Below are 17,065 nucleotides of genomic sequence, written 5' to 3'. Positions count from 1 at the left end.
CCTCCCAACAGCCAACATTGCCTGAACCTGGGTGGCTGGTCCAGCCCAGATGTGGCACCCAGTCAGTGCGTGGCTGCCCCGCAGGGCCCCAGGCTTGGCCAGAAACGGCAGTTTGGCCTGTTCTGCCCTCTCCTGCTGCAGGCCCTCGCACAGGAGGCCGGAATGTCCTCAGGAAGGGGTTACCTCTCTCCAGGGGGTGCTTCTGGATTCCCGTTTGCAGCTCCAGCCAGGATGTTTTGCAATGAGCTTAGAGAAAGCATTCATTCCGGGAAGAATTGGGGGAGTGGAATGCTCCCTGCCAGCAGGGGTGTGGGTGAGAGGGCTGGGGGCTGCCTGCTGGCCTGGGTCAGGGTCGGGTGGGCAGGGGGCCTCGCTGGCTGCAGGCTGGCCGGCTTCTCCGCCCGTGGGGACTCGGGCTGGGGGGGGGGGGCGCTGTTTATCTGTCTGTCTGCTTGTCCAGGCGGATTAGAGAAGCCGGCTGGCTCCTGCCGGTTTCCCAAGCTGTCCGCCTCCCACAAGGCAGCTTGAGCTTCTTTTTGTTTTTATTTTTGAATATTTTGGAATATGACTCAAAAGTGATTACTAAATGGAAAGGTACACTCACCTCCCGCCCTGCTGCTTCTCCCCGTGCGCCCGCGCCCCCATGAGTAAAGCTCCCCTCCTGCTTTTTTGTTTATTCATCCAGTGTTTCTATTTGTAAAAATAAACAGCTACATATTTGCGTTGGGGCCTCCCTCACACCCTAGCAGAAACACCCTGTATGCCCGGCTTTGCACCTTGGGGTTTTTTTGTTTGTTTGTTTTTCATCGGACAGTATTACCTGGAGATCATTTCACACTGGTAACACTGGGGTCCACACAGGACTCTGTTGGGAGGGGTCGTGCCATAGCGAAACCAGGCATTTGACGGTTTGAACCCAGATCTCCACCCATATTGCGCAGATCCCCCAGCCGGGTTCTCTTTCTACTTGTTTCCTAAGAATCCAACCAAAGGCTTTCCTCCTTTTGTCTAGCCCTACTGATGTCCACTGTGCTCATTCCCTCCTTCCTGCATGCAGGCAGCGCTACTATTCCTGTTCAGGGCAGGAAATGGAGGAATGAAGAAAGGAAGAAACAGACCTGAGGACATCACAAGGAGGTGGTAAAGTCTGGGATTTGAACTCAGAGCAGTCTGGGTGCAGAATCCTTCTATTCATGGTGTTGCACTGCTGTAGAACTTAGAGCTACCCAGTGCTGCATCTTCAGGAGCCAGATGGAGCTCCTGAGCCCAGAGATGGGGAAGAGACTCCATCCAGGTCACACAGCTGCATCCCAGTGGCTCCCCGAGGGGAAGCACTACTGCCCCTGCCAATCAGGCCAGATACCTGAGGTCTCTCATATGTGAGTGGTGGGTTGTGAGAAGTACACCTCTGCTTCCCTGACCTCCTGGGCAGAGGGCTTCAAGCCCATGGTGGCTCTTCTGCCCATAAACCAGACTTAAAGTCAGACTCACAGAAGTAGTCCACTAAACCATGGATCAGATTTGTTGTACAGGTGGACACACTGAGAGGGGAGAGAAAAGGGGAAAGGTCACAGAGTGCACCTGTAGCAGGACTGGGGTGGATTCCAGGGTTCCTGACTAGTATTCTGGGCATTGGCCCTGGCCCTAGGTTGCCTGTACCCAGCACCCTTCCCACCTGAGGGTCCTCACTTAGTGCCCCTCTCCTCCAAGCTTCTTCCTGTCTTCTGTCAAGATGACCACTTCTAGGTTCCTCTCAGCCCATGCCCAAGGGCCAGACCCCGTTTCTATGAGCGTTTATTGGCTAAGGCTGGCCTCCGCCAGCAGGGGGGAATGGGCCGGCTTGTGCAAGAAATTCTGGCAAAGTCAGCAGCTGAAAACCACCCTGGTCAGCATGAAACACAGGGCTGTGTGTGTACGTGTGTGTGTGTGTTGTATATGCGTGTGCATATTCTGTGCAAGTGTGTTGTATATCAGAGTGCATGTTGTATGTGTGCATGTGTGATGTGTGTACATATGTATATGCACATGTGTGTTGCATGTGCGTGTCCACATGTGTGCACATGTATTGTATATTTCTGTGCACGCACATGTGTACTGTATATCATGGATGTGTATGGATGTATGAGTGTATGTGTGTATATCATGCATATGTATGGGTGGACATGAGCAGGTGTGGATGTGTTGTGTGTAGGTGTGTATATGTGTATATTGTGTATTTAGTGTGTGCATTGGTATTTGTATGTGTGTATGTATGTGCGTGGGTGGGTGTGTAAGTCTTGTGTATGAGTGTATATATGTATATTGTGTGTGTATATGTGTGTAAGTGCATGGGTGGGTGTTTATGTCTTGTGTATTAGTGTATGTGTGTATACTGTGTATGTGTATGCATGTCTGTGCACATGGGTGGGTGTGCATGTCCTGTGTATGTGTGCATATTATGTATGTGTATGAGTGTGTATGCACAAGGGTAGGTGGGTATGTATGTCTTGTGTATGTGTGCATATTGTGTATGTGTATGCGTGTGTGCGCGCATGGGTGGGTATGTATGTCTTGTGTATGAGTGAATTGGTGTATACTGTGTATCTGTATACACAGTACAGGTGGGTGTGTATGTCTTATGTATGAGTGTATGTGTGTATATCATGCATGTGTATTGGTGTGCGCATGGGTGGGTGTGTATGAGTGTGTATGTGTTTATATCATGTATGCATATGTGTGTGTACACATGGGTGGGTGTGTATGAGATGAATGTGTATGTATGTGTATCATGTATATATGTGTGTGTAAGTGCATGGGTGGGTTGTGTATGTCTTGTGTATGTGTGTATATAGTGTAAGTGTATGTGTGTATGCACATGGGTGAGTGTGTATGTCTTGTGTATGTGTGTATACCGTGTATGTGTATGTATGTGTATGTGCATGGGTTGGTGTGTATGTCTTGTGTGTGTGTGTATATTGTGTACGTGTATGCGTGTGTATGTGCACGGGTGGGTGTGTATGTCTTGTGTATGAGAGTATGTGTGTATATCATGCATGTGTATGGGTGTGCGGATGGGTGGGTGTGTATGAGTGTGTATGTGTTTATATCATGTATGCATATGTGTGTGTACCCATGGGTGGGTGTGTATGAGATGAATGTGTATGTGTGTATATCATGTATGTATGTGTGTGTATGCGCATGAGCGGGTGTATATGTCTTGTGTATGTGTGTATATCGTGTATGTGTATGCGTATGTATGCATATGGGTGGGTGTGTATGTCTTGTGTATGTGTGTATGTGGTAGTCGAGGCTCAGATGTATAGACCCACAGCCTTTGCTCCATAACCTCTGGGTGTCAAATCTTTGGTGCTACCCCAGACACACAGTTTTGAAGTTTCGTATATCCTGGGAGCCTTTAGATCCTTCGGAGTGTGATGGTAACAGGCTGAGGTGGGCAGCTGCCTGAGTGTGGTGGCCTGAGTGTGGTGTCGGGCCCCAGGGGACAATGAGACCCACCCTAAATGCTTGCTGGGCCATTGTTGGTGAGCTTCCTCTCTCTGGTCTCAGTCTTCCCTTCCATAAAGTGGGGGTAAGAACACCTGGTTTGTTTTACCCTTAGGGGCATTGCAAAGATGAGATGCGCTATTTGCCATTGGAAATTTTACCAAGCTTTTTCCAGTTCTGGGATTCCCACATTTTGCAGGGACAAGAAATCGCACTGCACGTTGTCCTGTATATACATGTGTATGCCCACATATATAAGCATGAGAGTGTTTAGGGACTAGAGTCGTATATTTAAGCATGAGGGTGCGTGTATGTGTTCCCTAGGATTTAGTCACCACCAAGTGCCCGCTCACCTTGCACAGAGCAGAGCCTATTGGGTCTGCTTCTGTGGGAATCCCACTGCCACTGCTTGGGTCGACTTGAACCTCAGTGGCCTCTGTTCTCTTCATCTGTGACATGGCCTGTGAGGCTGGCTACCTCTAGGCTCTCCTAGAGATGGGATGAAGTAGGTGCAGAAAGCTCTTGGCACAACACGAGCCTTGCTAACGCATGTGAGCAGTTCTTTGTTCACCCAGAGCTGGAGGAGAAAGGCATAACCATCACCTCCACTGTGAGTTATGATGAAAAGGAGGTTGGTACCCTCCCCCTCCCACCCTCGATCCCTTTCTTTGACCAGATACCTGGATTTGATGGTCTTAGTTAAGGACTTGATACCTGGGCTGGGTACTTCTGCTTCCCCGGGAGACTGCCAGAGGAAGATGACTGGAGAGGAAAGTCTGGGACAGAGCCAGGGAGCTCCGAGCTTTCCTTTCCTGGATGAACCTTTGCTGCTGGGACACCTCAGCTGGGACGAGAGAACTCCATGTGTCTTGCAGAATCACCCACCATCCCTAGGAGCTCTCCCCTGCACGGGTGCTGCTGAGTCACTGGGAACCTGCTATGCTCCACGCTCACCAAGAGGGGTTCCCACTTCAAGTGAGTCTGGGAAACACCACAGACAGTATCTTTCCTCATGGACATTAAAATGCTGCTTGGTATTACAAAGATGTTGTAAAACCGGCGTTCAACAAATAATTTTGATTTGAATTGACCCGGCATTTCCCAGATGTGCTCTTCTTTTGGAATAAGCCCCACTGCAAATCTCTGAAGAGGGTGTCCAGACAAGCACAGATCCACAGAATGCACAGTACGGATGGAAATCAACAAAACCATGTGTCTCAAGGTCATTCTCAAAGTCAGGCAAATGCTATGGCATAAAGCAGTGCTGACAAGCGGACGAGTCACCCAGGAGCTTGGAAAACGGCAGATTCTGAATGGGCAGGTCTCCATGGGGCCCTAGGTTCTGCATTTGTAACAGGCCCCAGGGCGATGCCTGGGCTGCTGGTCCCCGGACCGTACTTTGAGTGGTTAAGAAGATAAAGAACCCTCTGGAATTTCACCCATGGGTCTGTCCTTTCAACAACACTTTGAGACCAGTGACCACGTGAGTCTTTCCAGGATTGGGCCATCAGACCCATCAACACGGGGGTGGACAAGCCGTTCTGTCTGCTTAGGGAAGGAATGGCCGGGCTGGGTGAGCGGCTGGGGAGAGCACGAGGGCCATAGTTTAGGGAGGACAAAATCCTTCGCAGCTAGGAAATCTTAAGTGAGTCTGCCTGAAAATATGACAGTCGGGTTGTCCTTCTGCCATCTCTCCTATCTGGGCAAATAAGGTTGGGGTTGTTAGTGTTTTAATTTATTTATTTATTAATTTTTAAAGAGACATTTCCCCTTTCTTTCCTTGGGTCTGGAGTCATTAAACAGGGATTAGCTGGATAAATAGAGGAAGTGATTTTTAAACTGTTTGCAAACTTAATGTGAAGAGCCCAGCCTTGCAAATTATCACGTCTAATCAGAGGCCCTCGCTTGACTGCTCCAGTAATTGTACTGGTATTAGTCAAATTCTTGTTGTCTCCTCATTAGCCGTGAAAAGGAGACTCAAGATGTACTTCATTAGAGTGTCCTGGAAATCTATTGCTGATGTGGAGACAGAGGAGGGGAGGGAGGGAGGGAGGAGGGGGATGGGAGCGGGAGTGGGTGGGAGGCAGCCATCTCCCACCTCTGAGCTTACCCCCTGCCTGTGCCGCCAGGAGGAGGGCCAGCCAGGGGGCCGTTCTGTCTGACACTCTTGGGTCTCTGCTGCTAAGTCTGGAGCCTTTGGAGGGTGGTAAGCACGTGATGTTCTAGAAGATGCTTGGACTTGGGCTCTCCTGGGAGCTACGCTCACCAAGAGCTAAGGAGGCTGTGGGGGCTCCTGGGCTGCTCTGTGCCTCTCTGTCACTCCAAGGCCGCACAGGAGAGCCCACAAATGAACATTAGCCAGACACCAACTTGCAAGTTGTCTGTTGTCTAATACCAGTGCTTCTTCCTCCCTCCCTCCCTCCTTCCTTCCCTCCTTTTTGGTACTGATGGGATTTTCCTTATTCTCACCCTCAATCAGCTTTACTCACTTCCTTTTTCTTTCTCTTATCCTTCTCTTTCTGAGGCAACAGGTATTCATGAAGCGGTAGCTATTTAAATGGAAACACATTGAAATAAAATACACAAAAACAGTCAGTTCTTCATTTGCACGAGCCACATTTCAGATCCCTGAGCGCCACATGCCACTAGTGGCTACTGCATTGGACCATGCCCAAAGCTCCACTGGACACCTGTGGCCTAGTCCTTCTCTGCTACACCGGTGCTGATGGGCATGGAGGGAGGAGGAGGAGCTGAGATGCTCACAGTCAGGTGGGGGAGACATCACAACCATTCTAGCTGTTTGAGGATGGGTCCAGGTGCTAGACAGGAGGCACACACGTGGGGCTCTCTGGAGGGTGGGGGTCAGCCTGGGAAGCTGGAGAAAACTGCCCAGAGAGCAGGGAATTTTCAGCTAGAGAATGATCTACATTTGGATTTGCTTTAAGGACAAGACTGGCCCATCAGTGCCCATGAGCGTGGGGTCCTCACTTCTGAGCTTCGGGTAACATTATTGCCAGTGGCTGAACAGTGAGCACCAATGTCCCTGCAGCACATCTGCCCCCCACCCCCCAGCAGCCTGAGAGGTCTTCTGAAGGACCGGTGTTTCCATGTCTCTGCAGAGGCTAGGTGTTCCTGCGCTCAGGAGCTGGAGGGCCCTGGTGGGGCATCTGGGAGGCATCCCTCAGGTGAGCCCAGGTAATGGTCCAGGGCCCCTCACCATGGCATCCTCTCTCCTCTCTTCTTACGGAGGCTTCTTGGTCGCTGACCCCAAGGCACTGCGTGGGGTGAGGAAAGAAGAAATATGCGGCAACTTCAAGATTAGACATATCTGAATTGATCCTGACTCCCTTGCCTGAATCTACATGAAGCTATGAGCTCCCTAAGTCACTTTGAGGTATGAGCCTCAGTTGTGGCAACTATAAAATGGGGATAATAATGTCTATTTTGAAAGTTCGTCATTGTTAGAAGTAATGATACCACGTGCAGTGTCCACCATGGAGTTGTGGACAATAAATCAATCCTTTCTCCTCTCTGCCTCTCTCCCTCCCTCCTTTCCTTTTTCCTTTTCATAGGCCCCACCTTTGCTCTAGTCCAGAACTTTGGGCTGCTCCCCTCCTTGAGTCCTTTCTCTCTCCAGGCTTCTGGATGCAGACTTGCTGTCCTCTGTGCCTTAGAATCCAATTTCTCTTCCTCTGCGAAGACAAAGGGCTGAGTCAGCTCCCCAGAGACTCACTATCGAGGTTCCAAGGAGTCTGGGGCCTCTGTGCTCACAATCGGGCTGCTAATGGACTCAGAATAGATTCGGGGCTGATGACACAGCCCTGAAATGTGAATGTACAGAGGAGCTATGGTGGGGTTGGGTTTGGTTTTGTTTCATGTTAATTTACACAAAATAGGTTTCCTTTTCATCAGGAATTGGTTGTCTGTATTTCTGGTTTCTGGTAACTTCCTCACTGGCCCTCCAAAGGCCACAGGGGGATTATTAGTTTGATGCCTCTGGTGCTGAGGGATGGAAAGGGGCCGAAGAGGTGTCCCTGGCCCCTGCACATTGTTCTGGATTGTGAGGAAGACATGAAGCCTCAGAGGAAATCCCACTTTGCTAGGTTCTCAGATGCTCCTGGCAGAGCTGATGCAGACCTGTACGGACATGGGAGTCAGAGGCGGAAGGAGCATGAGCGCTTTGGGCAGGATTTAGGAGGCCCAGAAAGGTTAGTTGACCTGCCAAAAGTCACACAGTTGATCAGGTGAACTGGGCTAGACTGTCCTTCCCAGGATCCTTGGCACAGTTGACCCTTAGTCAATCAGTCTGTCATTGCCCACCCACTGCTTGTGAAACATTGTGGAGCTCACACATCATGTGTTTCATTGTATTAGCTACTGCTCCTGGGAGACATGCTGTGTTTTCATGCAGCAATTGCCTTTCCAGCCAGCCTGTCAGCACAGGGTAATGAGAGAAGATCTGGCCTCCCATGACCTTGGTGGTGCTGCCTCCCTCCATAATCCAGTTTCCCTTTCTGAAAGCAAAGGGTAGTAAAGACACCATCTTTAGAACATTGCTGCAAGGCAACAAGGAGATGCCATATTGGTGTTCGAGAAACTCCCTACTCAAGAGAATTCTCTTCTAAGTTACTACTCTGGTAAGTTCTATAGGGACCGCTGGGCTAGAATTCAAGTTCTCAAAGTGTGGTCCCCAGACCATCATCTGGGAACTTGTTAAAATACAAATTCTCAGCTCTGTCCTGTACCCACTGAATCAGAAATTCTGCAGGTGGGGCACAAAGATCTGTATTCTAATAAGCCCTCTAGACCATTCTCTTACCCCTGAAGTTTGAGACCTTCTGGATGAGACATACCCTTTCTATGGGCCCAGCATGGTGAGAGATCATTGTGGGTGACAGTATATGCTCTGGGGAAGGCTACAAAGGTAGCTGCTGGGTGCTTGCGAGGCATTTATTTGCCATGAGCCGTGCTCAGGAATGGGAATGTTGCAGGTGAATTTGACAAAGCCTGACCTGTTCCCACCAGTGCCCACAAAACTGGAATGGTGACCACTGAGGCTGGGATCAGGATTCAGATTCTGTCTTGGTTGGGTTATCACAAATGCTATTTCTGGTACTGGGTCAAAGGAATTGGGATGTCCACCCATCCATCCATGCACCCCACCATCCATTCTTTCTTCCAACTAAAAGTCATCTATTTGAATTAAAGTTAAGTTATTTGAACTTTATTCTAGCCAAGCTTCCAGCCATGCCCTTGGCTTACAATACCAGAGAGCCAGAGATGCTAACTTGTGTGCTTTGATTAATTTAAAAAAGTCAAGTGGGTGAGCATCTGCTTTAATGGAAACAGGTTTCCACCAAACACCACTATCTGAGATATTAAATTAAATATTTCTGTGTGGCATGAAGCAGGAACCATATTTAAAAGGTCTGGCCCTTCCTTTGAGGTGTTCGTGAGGCTGGGTGTAGGAATGAACCCTGGGAACAGTGGGACGTCACGCCCAGGGGAGGGTCACGAATAAGAATGCGAATTTATTATTTAGCTCCTAGAACTTCCCATCTCTCTCTGTTATCCATTTTCTGATTTAATCCTGGAAACAATACTGTGAAGTCTGGGGAAATACAGACTCAGAATTTAAATGACTTGCCCCAAGTTACAAAGGAAATGAGCTAAAGAACCATAACGAAATCTGAATCTTCAGATTCTCCCAAGTCCTGAGCTTGTCTGCGAGCTGGACGATCTCCCAGGGGAAGATCGGGCTCTGTGTTACCCGAGTCCTCTTTTGGGGAAGCTGGAACCCTTCTGGGATGTCCAGGCTGCCCAATCCACCCATGTGAATGGACGATGGTGGAGTTATGTCTAATCCAGAAGGCAACTCAGGACAGCCAAGACCCATTTCTAAAGAAAAGTCATCCACTTTCCAGCATGGGTCATTGCGGGGGACTGGAGACACTTGGTCTCACCGCCAAGCGTGACTCCTCTGAGATCAGAATCAGAAACCCCCACAGCTTCCTAATTCCTGATGAATCCCAGGGATTCGACACCTTACCCATGCCATGTCACTGTGGGGAAAAAAAAAGTCAAAATAGACATTGGTAGTCAAAACGTGGCTCTTTGAACACTATTAAAACACTTCAGCAACATTTCATATAGAATTAATTAACATAAAACCCAGCATCCTCATTGCTGCATGGCCCTAAAGTGGTTGCCAGAATTTAATTAGACTTAACCTTTTTTCCTACACCAGTACCACTTTATAGTAACTGCAAATCATTATTAATTCCTTTGGTGTTCACTGTAATAACATTAATCATGATGAACTTCTTTCTGTAGTAATGTGTATGTAATATGTAATTCCATAGCAATTTAGTATTAGTTAAGGCTAAATTGAAATTAATTTCACAAAAAGATACTATTTGTTATTGGATACTGTATATTCATAAAATAATATTTTAGAGCAATTTATATTAAGGTGTCCAGATTAGGAGACATTTGGCAAACTGTTGGAAGTTCGCAGATAGAACTATTTGCTGGCCATTGCTAGAACACACCTGACTGCTGGCATCTAGTATCTCGAGGTACTTGAACTATCGAACAGGAAAATGGGTAAGCTATTATGGGATGGTCCTTCGAGACCATCAACCGAAAGTCACAGTGTTGGGCAACAACATAGCTTGGAGTTGCTTCCAGCAGCCGAGCCTACAGTTTCTTATGCCCAATGTCAAAATTCAAGACACTTACTTGGCTTTTCCTAGGCCCAGTGTTCTCTCCTGTAAAATGGCTGTATTATCCCTTCACTGTGGTCATCAGAGATTCTCCATGGATGTGTTAGATTTGAGAATGGAATGAAAAATAGCAATTGCCAAGAACATAGGTGTTGCTAGAAAGAAGAGAAGCAGGAGTCAGAGATATGCAAATAGAAAGAAGACAGAACTTTGACTTTGCGAAGCTGTTAGTCCAGAGGATGATGACGATAAATGGATAATTAAAGTGTATTTTATTTTAAATTGCTTTCTTGGGACGCCTGGGTGGCTCAGTTGGTTAAGCGGCTGCCTTCGGCTCAGGTCATGATCCCAGCGTCTTGGGATCGAGTCCCGCATCGGGCTCTTTGCTCCGCAGGGAGCCTGCTTCTCCCTCTGCCACCCTGTCTGCCTGTGCTCACTCTCTCTCTCTCTCTGACAAATGAATAAATAAAAAATCTTTAAAAAAAAAATCAGAGATGGTTAAATTGCTTTCTTTTTTTTTTTTTAAAGATTTTATTTATTATTTGGCAGACAGAGATCACAAGTACGCAGAGAAAGAGAGAGGGAGAAGCAGGCTCCTGCTGAGCAGAGAGTCCGATGCGGGACTCGATCCCAAGATGCTGGGATCATGACCTGAGAGGAAGGCAGAGGCTTCAACCCACTGAGCCACCCAGGCGCCCCTAAAGTGTATTTTAATAAGGGCAATGGAGAGGTGCTTAGGTCAGAGGAAATAAGGGGCAGGCCCTGACCAGACGGCATGGTGGCTGGTGAGTGGGCAACAGGAGGGTGTCTAGGTGCCCACTGACTGGACACCCACTGAGCTCAGGGGTCCTGCAAGAGAGCTCTTGAGCCTGGCTTCAGGGAAGCTTCCTTAGAGAAGGACAGGATCTTGTATGAAAGTGGGCTTTGGCTAAAGCAGGGAACAGCTGAGGCTCAGCTCAGAGACAGGAGGCCCCTGACATGCATGAGAGGACAGACCGGCATTTTGTCCCCGTGAAGGATCCGGTCTTCTGGGGAGGAGGGAGCAGCCTTGTTGGACCAGTGTGTAGGACTCCCACGGAGGACTTTGAAAGCTGCATTGGGGAGCTTGGACTTCAAAGATGAGGGTGGGGGTAGGAGTGATGTAATGGGGTAAGAGCATTGCTTCTAGTTATGTTTAGTTTTCAGCATTAAAAAAAAAAACTTGACCTCACTGTTAGGGTAAAAAGGTAAATGCCACATAAAAATTAAGCATTTATGTCTCTATATAGATACCATAAACAAAATCAGAAGATATTTGATAAATGTTGGGAGAAAAGACTTATAGCATGTATTACAAAAAATTGATAGCCTTTATCTCAAGGGAGCTTTTTACAAGTCGATAAGAAAAAGACAAATAACTTGATAGATAAATGGACAAGAAAAAGCCACAAATAACCAATAACGTAGGGAAAAAAGAGTCCCTCCCTAACAAAGAATCAAGGAAATACAATTAAAATAACAATGAAATACCAGGGTTTTTTTTTTTAAGATCTTATTTACTTATTTGAATGAGAAAGAGAGAGCCCACCTGAGTGGGGGGATGGGCAGAGGGAGACCGAGAGAGAGAATCTCAAGCAGACTCCCTGCTGAGCACAGAGACTCCACAACCCTTGATTCCACAACCCTAAGATCGTGACCTGAGCTGAAACCATGAGTCACATGCTCTACCGACTGTGCCACCCACGTACCGGTTTTTTTTTTTTAAAGATCTTATTTATTTATTTGACAGACAGAGATCACAAGTAGGCAGAGAGGCAGGCAGAGAGAGAGAGGGGGAAGCAGGCTCCCCGCTGAGCAGAGAGCCGGATGTGGGGTTCGATCCCAGCACACTGGGATCATGACCTGAGCCGAAGGCAGAGGCTTTAACCCACTGAGCCACCCAGGCGCCCCACGTACCGGTTTTTAAACCACATTAGCACAAGTAAAAAATGTTCCTAGTATCCATTACTGAAGAGGGAAAACGGGTACTCTCACACTTAGTGGTTTAAAGTGTAAATTGGACACAATATTTCACTATTAAGGTTTGAAATAAGCATGTAATTTTGATCAGAAGCCCCATTTTTGGAAATCTTGGCTATCAAAATACTGAAGTAAGAAGGGGAGGTGAGATGTTTAAAAAACCTGAAATTTTATATAAGGGTGTTTAAATAAATTAAAAAACATCCATGCTATAGAGCATTAATCAATGACTTGGAGGAATGACCTGGTAATTATTATGAGTTCTGTACACTAGAATGTGTACTAGAAACCCACTAATGTTAAAAAAAAAAGTTATATATGTCATTATAAAAAAAAGTCAGGACATTAAGAATACCACCAAGAAAAAGGTAGTAAAAAGTCCTCACAAAGTGTAATCCCCAAAAATCAAAATACGCAGAGATCTTGAGAGTCTATACAGACAGGAGTATAATGGTAGGGCCATAACATAGAGGCAACATTATAATAAAAAAGTATTCTATTAAATTTTATGTTAGTTTAAAAGAACAAGAAACTAAAATGAAATGGAAGGAATTGCTCCATTTAGATAAATATTTCCTCAGCACAAGAGACATTATTTTCTAATAGATTCCCTCTTAGGGATTACAGAAAACACTAGAGGGTTGGAGTATATTTTAAAACGACATATTTTAAATTTGCACAGTATTGATTGATTTCCTGCTCAGAGAGCTGGGGAGATCAGCACTTACACTTCCCTCCCTCCCTCTTCCCACTCCCTGATATTATTACAGATATTATTTTTATCTTTTATATTATATAACATTTCTATGCCACCCCATTGTAATAATTATGTCAGTTTTTAATGACATCACGAATGGAATTTCATGAACTCTGAGTATAAAAATCATAGCTTCTCCATATCTCAGTCCTTGATTTAGACATATCTGTTAGTTGACTGGTGTATCGATCAGAATTTGGTTCCACTGCATAAAACAGCAACAACAAAAAAACTGATGGGTTAAGCAAAATAAAAGTCTGCTTCTTTTTTGTATGAGGTAATCCTGAAGAAGAGGTCCAGAGGAGGTGAGGCAAGTACACAAATTTATTAAGCAGGTAAACTCCTAGGTGACTTCTCTATCATCATTAGGCTTTAGCCTTTGTCTTCGTGGTTTGAGGTGGCTGCTAGGGCTCTACCCATCACATCTGTCCTTCAGGCAGCATCATGGATGAAGGCTGAAGAGCGTATGCTCCTTCCCTTTAATTAGACTTCCTGGAAGTTACACACACCATGTCTGCTTATATACTATTAACTAGAACTTTAGAACTTGACCATTAACTAGCTGTAAGGGAGGCAAGGTTATGTAGTCTTACAGGTGGGTGGCAATGTGCCTGTGGAAATGTCAAGATTCTTATGACCAGAGAAGCAAGAAAAGGAGATAATAGGAGGTTTTCTGGATTTTGACCACTACTAGCTGGATTGTATCATCAAATAGCTTTTCAACATGGGATCAAGAGTAAGCATAATTCTTTCAATTCTTTCCTAGTTGGACATGTCTTCCTGTGGCCTTTATTCCAGAGTGACATCTGGGGTAGATATAATAATCTTGGCTTACATTTTCTTTCCATCAGAATTTTGAATATATTCCTCCATGTCTCCTGGACAATGTGTACTGTTACACAAAGAATCTGAGGCCTGCTTCACTGCAGCTTCTGGATGACTAACTTTTCTACCTGGATGCTGAAGAACTCTCTCTTTACTGTTAAAGTCCAAAAATATTGCCTGACTGTGTCTTGATGTTGATTCTTCTGTATTATCTCCCCACCTCCTATCCAAGACCCTTGGGACCAGTGGTATTTTTAATCAGCAAATTCCATTATTTTTCAATTCAGGGATTTAAATATTTCTCTTACTATATTTCTATTTCATTTGCCGTGCTTTCTGGTTTCTAACAGAAGGTCAACTTTGTCCTCCAAACCCATCAAAATCTCACTGTATTACTTTGACCTTCTTGTGTTCTTTCTCTGCATTCACTGTGATCACCTCAAGCTGAGGGCCACAGGGCTACGGAGTGCAGAGCCGCGAGGGCCCCTGTTCACATCACGGTGTAACAGATATGAACTCCCTGGAGCTATACAACTTGGCAGCCCCTTCTCAACGCTTTACTTGATATCAGGAATTAATTTGTCATTTGTATTGATTCTGTTCTTAATTTTGTATGTTTTTTTTCGTTCTATGAAGGTATTATGATGGTTCTTGTTCTGTTTCATGGGCTCTGTGGTTTCCTTTCTATATTGTTCTATTGCTTTCTTAAACAGTTTTACAGAGATGTAATTGACATAAAACAAGCTGTGCATAATTAAAGTGACAGCTTGATACGTTTTGACGTATGAGTACGCCATGAAACCAATAATACAAATCAACATAATGAACGTCGCCATCACTTCCCAAAGTTTCCTTGCGCCCCTCGGTAATTTCTTTGTCTCTTTGTTGGCTTACTTTCTTGAAGTTTTATTCAGTTATTCCGCTGTTTTAGTCTTCTGGAGTCTGTAGTATATGCTTTCAACTTATTGTTATGTCCCTTTCGGTGTTTGGTGTAAGATTCTTACAAGATACTTTTCTCCCACTCTCCAGGCCTTGAAGCTATTATGGTTACACATTTTACTTCCATATGTGATAAGCCCTACAATAGATTGTGATTATTTCTGTCCCAAACAGTCAATTAGCTTTTAAATCACTTTAAATAAGAAAAGAAATCTTCCATGTTTACTGGTTCCAGGGCTCTTTTGTTTCTTTGCAGAGATATCTATTTCCTTAAGGCATCGTTTCCTTTCTGCTTGAATGGTTTTCTTTTCCATTTCTTGTATGAGAGGCCTAGTTGTGATGAATTCCTCCAGCTTCTGTTTGTCTGAAAAAGTCTTTATTTTGCCTTCATTTTAGAAGAATCATTTTGCTGGGTATAGAATTACAGGTTGGCCAGCCTTGTCCTTTGGTCCTTTAAAGATGGCCTTCCATCTCTTCTGGCTTGCATTAGTTCTGACAAGACATCTGTTGTTCTCCTTCTTCCTCTCTCTCTACAGCACCTATAGCCTACCTCTGGCTCCTGTTAGAATTTCTCCTTATCATTAATTTTAAGCAATTTTTAAAAATCACATGGCTTGCTGAACTGTTCTTCACGTTTTTTGCGCTTGAGGTTTGTTGAGTTTCTCGGATCTCTTGTGTTTATGTTTTTCTCAAATGTATAAAAGTTTTAGTGATTGTGTTTTCAGATGTCTTCCTCGATTTCCTTATCAGAGTCCAGTTACCCATCTATGAAGGCACTAGAGTTTGTTTTACCTCTCAATCATGCTTTGTCCATCTATTTTTAAATTTTATTTTTTCACTGTTGAATTTTGGATAGTTTCTATCAGTCTATTTAAAGTGTACAAATCTTGTTTTTCTGCAATTGTTTATCTGCTCTTAATTCCACCTAGTGTTTCTTTTCCCTACACACTAGACTTTGAGGTTTTCGTTCCCAGGATTTCAATTTTAGTTTTTATATCACCAGTCTCCATATCTCTTTCCTTCATATTCTTGAACATATGGAATGCAATTATAATAAACATTTTAATGTTTTTGTGTGTTAATTATAAGCTCTGTGTCATTCTTGGTCAGTTTTGATTGATTACATTTTTTCCTTACTATGAGTTATCTTTTCCTACTTCTCTGATAATTTTTTATTGGATGTCAGACATTTTGAATTTTGTGGCACTTATGTGGCACTGGATAATTTTATATTCCTACATATGTTATTGAGCCTTGTTCTGGTATGTACCTAAGTCTCTTAAAAACTCAATGCTATCATGTCTTATTTTAAGCTTCGTTAGGCATGACCAGAGCAGCATTTAGTCTTGGACTAATTTTGTCCCTCCACCTTGAAGCAAAATCTTTTGAAGTACCTTGCTTAAAGCCTGTGGATGCAACCTGGCAGGGACAGGAACAATTCCACCCCCCCGACCCCCCATATGAGCAGCTGCATGTGTGGATGCCTGGAGACCCTCCAGGCAGTACACTGGGGCAGTTGTAAGCCTCATCTTACTTGTTTCCCATCTTTCATTTCTTGTTCCGTGTCTTGCAACAGTTGTTTCAGGTTGTTCTGTTTTCTTTGTTGTTTCAGGTGATAGGGTAGATCTGGTGCCTGTTTCTTTATCTTCATATTGTTTTATCATCTATTCTTTAGGTTCTTATTTTGATGACTTTTTAAAAAAAAGATTTTATTTATTTGACAGAGATCACAAGTAGGCAGAGAGGGAGGCAGAGAGAGAGGGGGAAGCAGGCTCTCTGCTGAGCAGAGAACCAAATGTGGGGCTTGATCCCATGATCCTGGGATCATGACTGGAGCTGAAGGCAGAGGCTTTAACCCACTGAGCCACCCAGGCACCCCATTGACATTTATATTTTTAATTAAATTTTATTACCATGGGGAAGTGTTCTTCTGTTATTTGGAATTACTTTTTTTCCAGAATGGGTTCTTTATCTGGTTCTTACTTTTTCTATTTTTTTTTTCCTGAATAATGTTTGCATGGCTGTCATGCTGATTATTTTAATCTTGTTTATTCCTAACATAGAGAGTGCTATTCAGTTCTTGACTATCAAATAGTGAGTGGATGTGCTTAACTGTGTTCCCATGTGAACTGAGACATAGTTATCCTTCTCTTTATACTACATTTTAAGTAGTATAAAGGTGTTTTACTGAGTTACCTCTTCTGTTATTGGGGTGAAAGTGAAGGAGTACAGATTGAAGGAAGAAAAAACTTTCAGTTTTATCCACAAGGTCATTGGAATTTTAGAAAATATTCAGGGAACTAGGCTATAAACACCATGAAGGCAGAGACTCTTTCTT

The sequence above is a fragment of the Enhydra lutris genome, unplaced genomic scaffold (genome assembly GCF_002288905.1).
Source record: "Enhydra lutris kenyoni isolate GAN:26980312 unplaced genomic scaffold, ASM228890v2 scaffoldscaffold12, whole genome shotgun sequence".
Lineage (NCBI taxonomy): Eukaryota > Metazoa > Chordata > Mammalia > Carnivora > Mustelidae > Enhydra > Enhydra lutris.
The sequence above is the reverse complement of the archived record's forward strand: the minus strand, read 5'-3'. Positions refer to the sequence as shown.